The sequence below is a fragment of the Lathyrus oleraceus genome, chromosome 5, assembly GCF_024323335.1.
Source record: "Lathyrus oleraceus cultivar Zhongwan6 chromosome 5, CAAS_Psat_ZW6_1.0, whole genome shotgun sequence".
Taxonomy (NCBI): domain Eukaryota; kingdom Viridiplantae; phylum Streptophyta; class Magnoliopsida; order Fabales; family Fabaceae; genus Lathyrus; species Lathyrus oleraceus.
This window is the reverse complement of record NC_066583.1, coordinates 487,859,379-487,866,835: the sequence shown is the minus strand read 5'-3', so window position 1 is coordinate 487,866,835 and position 7,457 is coordinate 487,859,379. Positions and strand designations below refer to the sequence as shown.

Here is a 7,457-nt window from a genome sequence, read left to right as displayed (position 1 = left end):
CTATTTCATCCTCAGGAACACATCAATGGAAAATACCGTCGATACCTCTTTTGAAAAGTAGAGGTTCATCCCAGTAGTATTGTTTTAGATCGTGAAAGAATTTTTTCTTTTGTTGGTAAGATAGGTCCGATGGAAGTACTCCGATAGTTAGGTAGTTGACAAAATTAGCATACGATGGCAGAGTTACATTCGTATGTATTTCTTCCACGGATTCTTCTATTTCTGTATCATTTAATGTTAGTTCAGACATATCGCTTTCCATTTGGGCTATGAGTCGTTCGTAAGGGAAATCATCATTAATTGGGATTTGTTCAGGTTTATTCCCTTTGGTTCGGGATAAGTGGTCTGCTATTACGTTTTCAGTACCTTTCTTATCTTTTATCTCTAAGTCAAATTCTTGTAAGAGCAGAATCCATCTTAAAAGTCTTGGTTCGGCATCCTTCTTGCTTAGCAGATATCTAATAGCGGCGTGGTCGGTATAGATGATAATTTTCGCCCCTACCAGGTAGGAATGGAATTTGTCCAAGGCGAACACGACGGCTAGAAGTTCTTTTTCAGTGGTGGCGTAGTTCATTTGGGTTGGATCTAGTGTTCTACTTGCATAGTAAATAACATGAAGCTTCTTATCCTTTCTTTGTCCTAGCAATGTGCCTACTGCGTAATCACTCGCATCACACATGATTTTGAAAGGTAATCTCCAGTCAGGTGGTTGCATTATGGGTGTGGTGATTAAAGATGTTTTTAGTTGGTTGAACGTTGTTAAACATTTTTCATCAAATATAAAATCAGCGTCTTTCATTAATAGACCCATAAGCGGCTTGGTAATTTTAGAGGAATCTTTAATGAAACATAGGTAGAAACCGGCGTGTCCTAAAAAGCTTCGTATTTCTCGTACGGTTTTCGGAGGTTGAAGGTTCTCTATGATTTCGATCTTAGCTTTGTCTACTTCAATTCCTCTATCAGATACCATGTGACCTAACACGATTCCTTGTTGAACCATGAAATGGCATTTCTCCTAGTTTAAAACGAGGTTTACTTTTACGCATCTTTCGAGTACCATTTCAAGGTTTGATAGACATCCTTCGAAACTCTGCCCACAAACAGAAAAATCGTCCATAAAGACTTCCATGATGCCATCTATAAAATCGGCAAAGATTGCCATCATGCATCTTTGAAATGTTGCGGGAGCGTTGCACAATCCAAATGGCATTCGTCGGTAAGCGAATGTACCATAAGGGCATGTGAAGGTAGTCTTTTCTTGGTCGTCAGGATGGATTGGGATTTGAAAGAATCCTGAATAACCGTCTAGATAGCAGAAGTGAGAATGCTTAGCCAATCGTTCAAGCATTTGGTCAATGAAGGGTAGAGGGAAATGATCTTTCCGAGTGGCTTTGTTTAGTTTTCTATAGTCGATGCACATTCTACTTCTGGTCACAACTCTTTGTGCTATAGATTCTCCCTTCTCATTCTTAACGACTGTAACACCCCCTTTCTTGGGTACTACATGAACGAGGCTAACCCATTGACTATCGGAGATCGGGTATATGATTCCAGCATCTAGAAGTTTCTTTACTTCATCCTTGACTACCGTACTTAGGATTGGGTTGATCCTTCTCTGGTGTTCTCTAGAGGTTTTACGGTGTTCCTCCAGCATAATGCGATACATACAGATAGAAGGACTTATTCCTTTTAGATCGGTGATGTTATATCCTAACGCAGTTGGATATTTCCTTAGGACATCTAGTAATTTCTCAGTTTCCATCTGTCCCAAGTCAGCGTTGACTATTACTGGTCTTTTCAGTTCAATGTCTAGGAATTCGTATCTTAGGTTCTTTGGTAGTGCTTTTAATTCCAAGTCAGGTTTCTTTGGGTATGGCATGTGGTTGGGTGTAAGTGCTAAGCATTCGCTTAGACTTTCGTTTTGGTATGGTTCATGCCAATTATCGTCTTCAAAGATTGGAGGGATTTGGATTTTCATTATATCAGAGTATGCGGTTTCTTGCATCTCCATCTCTCTCACGCACTCGTCTATGACATCGAGTAGATAACAGGTGCCGTCTATAGCTGGCACTTGTAAGAATTGGGTCAAGATGAATTCAACCTTTTCCTCTCCAACTTCGAATGTCAGCTTACCTCTCTTTACGTCTATTATGGCTCTGGCGGTAGCCAAGAATGTCCTTCCTAGTATGATAGGTGTAACACCCCCTTTTTCTACCCCAAAATACTTAACATATAATCAGAGTAAATGAGCACGCATGTAAACAAAAGGGCGTCACATCGACGTTTTCAAAAACTAAAAGCTTCCAAAAACCAACATCATTCATCATCAATATGCAATACACCTGGTCATTTAAAATAACACATTTCACTTATCATGAATATTCATGAATATGCGTTCGCAGTGGAAAATAATGAATATCCATGCATTTCATAAAATGATCCATGTCCCATACCATGATCATCTCTCAATAATCTCTTCAAGATAAAAGAAGACCATATCCAGAATATTTGGCACTACGGCCTCTCAAACAGCAATTGCAAATAAACATGTTCATAAGTAATAACATAATGCATATCCAAATAAGATATGAGTTCAATACTACTAATCTACCCGGTGTTACATGACCAGAGCATTGACTCACTACCTAGTCTCCAAACTAGAATACGGAAGCTCTCCGGCTAAATCTCGAATGAGCTACCTTCCACTTACTTCAGCAATACTACTCTTGAGTATCTGCGCGATGCCCATGTAAAGGAAACATTCAAACATAAAGGGTGAGAATTCAAATCATTATGAAGAAGCATAATAAGGCACAATGATTAAATCAACAATTAAAGGAATTCATCACTCGTCGTATAACCATGTAAATAATACTAACCAACATTTATTTCACATGTTTCCAACATCCATCAAAACTCAAGGAGTACAATATTAAAATCCAATACTATATTCCCAAAATATACACATAACTACAATTATCACATAATCACATATTTTGCCAAGTTATGTATCCAAACATCACCAAATTCAATTACCAAATCTCATACACACATCACAATCACATCAATGCATACACTCAATTATCACATAACTCTAATGTGACTCAATGCAAGACATGTGACTCTATGCATGCGGTACCTCAATGTGAACCCAACGTTTCACCGCTTTCCGATTCAGTATTTCAACTCTATGAATTATCCACCAAGGATACATATACACACTCATAACAATATATTATTCACAAATATAGGCTAATTATCAAATACGTACACTTAGAATTCATTTCAAAATGAATACAACTTTTAAAATCTCAATTTTTCATTTTTCAACAGTGTTAACCGGTTAACGCATTTAGGTAACCGGTTAACGCGTAACAGAATGCACTTCCTGGCAGATTTCAACAGTGTTAACCGGTTAACGCATTTGGTTAATCGGTTAACGCAAAACAGAAAGAAATTCCTGGCATATTTTCTACAGTGTTAACCGGTTAACGCATTTGGTTAATCGGTTAACGCAAAACAGAACACAATTTCTGAGCAGATTTTTAGCAAGTAACCGGTTAACGCTCGGTGGGTAACCGGTTACCACAAAAACAAAATGCAGAATTTTCTGCGTTTTTCATCGTTGGAGGACTTTCGGACCTCCGATTTCGATTCCGTAAAAAGCCAAACGTTCAGAAAATTATAACTCATACAATACTCTAAGTATATAAGGTTAATTTACAGTTTTAACACAATTAAATCACCACAAATCAAAATACTCATCAAAACCTAACAATTTCAAACAACCATACAAAATTAGGGATTTTAACCTAAACATACTTCTACCCATTGACCCAATCATACTAACCCATAATAATAAGGATTCCCCTCTTACCTCTTCAATTTTCTGGAAACCCTAGCTCCTCTCTTGTTCTTCCCCTCTTCTCCTTACTTTTCCTCTTCTCTTTCTCTATTGTTGTCAAATGATCAAATGAATCCTAATTCTCACTCTCCTCACCTCTTATATACTAGTATTACATTTGGGCTTAAGGAATGATACCTCTAATTTAATTAATAGGCCCAATAATACCTAGTATTATAATATCTCTATTTAATTCAAATAAATTAAACCAACACAATTAACACACCAAATTAATTAATATAATTAATTATTCAATTATATCTCATATCAACTAAATAGTTAATTAACACACCAAATTAATTAATATAATCAATTGTTATACTACCTAACAACCAATTAATTAATTAACACTCCAAATTAATAAAATAAAATATAGTAATAATAATATAAGAAATAATTATTAAAATTAGGTTGTTACAATAGGTGTGCTGGCATCTTCTTTGATGTTCATGATTATGAAGTCTGTAGGAATGTAAAATTGTCCTACACGTACGGGGACATTCTCTAGTATACCGACAGGATATTTGATTGAGCGGTCAGCTAATTGAATAGACATCTTAGTCGGTCTTAATTCTCCCATACTGAGCCTTTTACAGATGGTTAAGGGATTACACTAATGTTGGCTCCTAGATCGTATAGAGCTTTGTCTATGACGAATTTTCCAATGACACAGGGTATGGAAAAACTACCTGGGTCTTTTAGTTTGGGAGGCATGTTGTTTTGGATTATTGCGCTACACTCGACAGTAAGTGTAACTATTTTGTTATTCTTAATCTTTTTCTTATTGGATAGGATTTCCTTAAGAAATTTGGCATAAGAGGGCATTTGTGTGATGGCTTTTGCGAAGGGTATCATAATGTTTAGTTGCTTCATAAGTTCAACAAATTTCCTAAATTGACTCGCAGTTTTAGAACTTGTGAGTCGTTGAGGATACGGAATGGGTGGTTTATAAGGAGGCGGAGGCACATAAGGTTTTTCTTTCTCTTCGGCCTCTTGGGGTATTATCTTCTATTTCCTTTGGTTCATTCACCTGCTCAGTTGAGGTTTTGTCTGGTTTTTGGTACATGGCAGGGTTTTGGAGTCTTGGGTCCACGGGTCCGGCTATTTCTTTTCCACTCCTCGGTATAACGGAATTTGCATGTCCTTTTGGATTAGGTTGCGGCTGTCTAGGAAATGTTCCAGCTGGAGCGGCTGTAGATGCTTGATGTTGAGCCACTTGTGAAATCTGTGTTTCAAGCATTTTATTGTGGGTGGCTAAGGCGTCTACTTTGCTCGCTAGTTGTTTGAGTTGCTCGCTGGTATGTATGTTTTGGTTTAAGAAGTCTTTGTTTGTATGAGCTTGGGTAGCTATGAAGCTTTCCATCATTAATTCGAGATTTGACTTCCTAGGCATGTTAGGAGCATTATTAGTTGACTTTTGATATCTAGGCGGAACAGCTGGTGCTTGGCCAGGTGTATACAGGGCATTGTTATTCTTATACGAGAAATTAGGATGGTTTTTCCAACCTGGGTTGTAGGTGTCCGAATAGGGATTTCCTTGTGTGTAATTCACTTGATCGGTTGAGACTCCTGCTAATATTTGACATTCTTGTGCAGTGTGTCCAGGGTTTCCACATAACTCACAGTTTAGAGTTACAGCAGCCACGGTGGTTGTGGGTGATATGGTCAAGTTATCTAATTTTTGAACAAGGGCATCTACCTTTGCATGAACATGGTCAAAGCTACTGATTTCGTACATTTCACCCTTTGTCTGGGACTTTTCCACTGGAGTTCTTTCACCTCCCCATTGGCAATGGTTTTGGGCCATGTTTTCAATGAGTTGATAGTCTTCGTTGTATGGCTTGTCCATAAGTGCACCGTCCGCGGCAGCGTCTACTATCAGCCTTGTGTTATACAGAAGCCCATTGTAAAATGTGTGAATGATCACCAAGTCTTCGAGACCGTGATGTGGACATATCCTCACCATGTCCTTGTATCTCCCCCACGCTTCGTAGAGAGATTCTAGATCTTTTTGCCTAAATTCGTTGATTTGAGCTCTCAGCATAGCAGTTTTGCTCGACGGAAAATATCGGGATAAGAAGACGTTCTTCAGTTCTTCCCATGTTGTAACGGAGTTGGAGGGAAAGGATTGCAACCAAGCCCAAGCTCTATCCCTTAGCGAAAAAGGAAAGAGGCGCGGTCTTATCACATCTTGAGATATACCATTCGCCTTTACAGTGTCTGCGTACTGCACAAACTTGGTCAGGTGTTCATTAGGATCGTCCATAGGATTTCCAGCAAATTGATGTTGTTGGACGGCTAATAATAGTGAGGTCTTCAGCTCGAAATCGTTTCGATTGAGAGCGGGGGCAGCAATGTTGTTGTGAGGTTCTTGTTGGGACGGGGTAACGTAGAATTTAAGAGGACGATTATCCGGTCCTTCTTCAGCCATGGTTGGTTTTTCTTCTGGTTTAGGAGGAGAGAAGATATCGGGAATATCGTACTTTTTTTGATATTCTTGTATTCAACGTCTTATGTATAAGAAACGCTTTAGTTCTTGGACTGATGGTGCTAAGTTATCGCCTGGACATTTGTATAAGTGAAATTGTAAGTCTCATATTCCTCATGGTATTATGTGAAATTTTTTCTCCTTTTCCATTTGTGAGAGGTAGTGGCATACTTGTTGATTTTATCCAAGTTGGAGCCCTTCTCATAAATGATGTATAGGTTCATACTTTCATGCTTGTGAGTGGATAGTTGAGTACTCTCCAAAAAGTGACCAAAACATATTTTCTTCTTTACTAACATTTACTAACATCTTATTATATTAACTTTATTTTAGTGTCATTTACTTCATGCTTTTTATTTCTTGTTATTTACTTTATAATTTTATTTTATCATCTCATATCATATTTGCTCTTTGTCTATGTGGACCTTTGTTTATGTTTATGTTCTTTTTCCTTTGTCCATTTGGACTTTCATTTTCTTTTAAAATTCATTAATAAAGGAAAAAAAACCCTAAAAGGAACTTGGTTATCTTGATTCATGGACTTGTGGTTACTATCCTTGGCATCTTTGTGGAGTTATGGACTTAGAATTAGGATCTTGACCTTTGCTTGGGACTTGTGACTTGAGACCCTGGAATCCATCCGATACTTTTGACTTTTGACTTCTCTATGAAGACTTGGCTTGGTTACTTTGGTTTCATCTGACACATGGATTACTATTCTGGAGGCTTAAGCCAGACGAGGGAATTCTTACTTGACTTTTGTCAGAACGCTTTCTATCTCTTGGTTAGATCTTTCTTCTTTAGCTTTTACTTTACTGCTTTAGGATAGTCTCTTCTTCTCCTCCCCCTTCTTTAGTTTTCAAAATCTTATCTCTTTTTCAAAACCTTCTTGTTTTTAACTTGAATCATTTTTCTCAACAAACCTTTACTTTTGTAAAGTGATTTTCAAAATCTTTTTCTTAATAAATGTCAATCCATCTTAAGCATACTTAGACCACATTCAAAGGACTTAAAAAATATCTAACTCACTCAAACCATTTTGTGCCTTTTGTGAACTTTTCTCTT

At 37.5% G+C, this 7,457-nt stretch overlaps 1 non-coding gene across 1 annotated transcript; it reads left to right on the top strand.

The window, feature by feature from the left end:
* The first annotated feature begins 5,841 nt into the window (after window positions 1-5,841).
* Window positions 5,842-5,948, top strand: LOC127089588 (small nucleolar RNA R71). The gene has a single exon (XR_007791165.1). It is a non-coding gene; the product is annotated as a small nucleolar RNA R71 (small nucleolar RNA).
* Window positions 5,949-7,457: the final 1,509 nt, after the last annotated feature.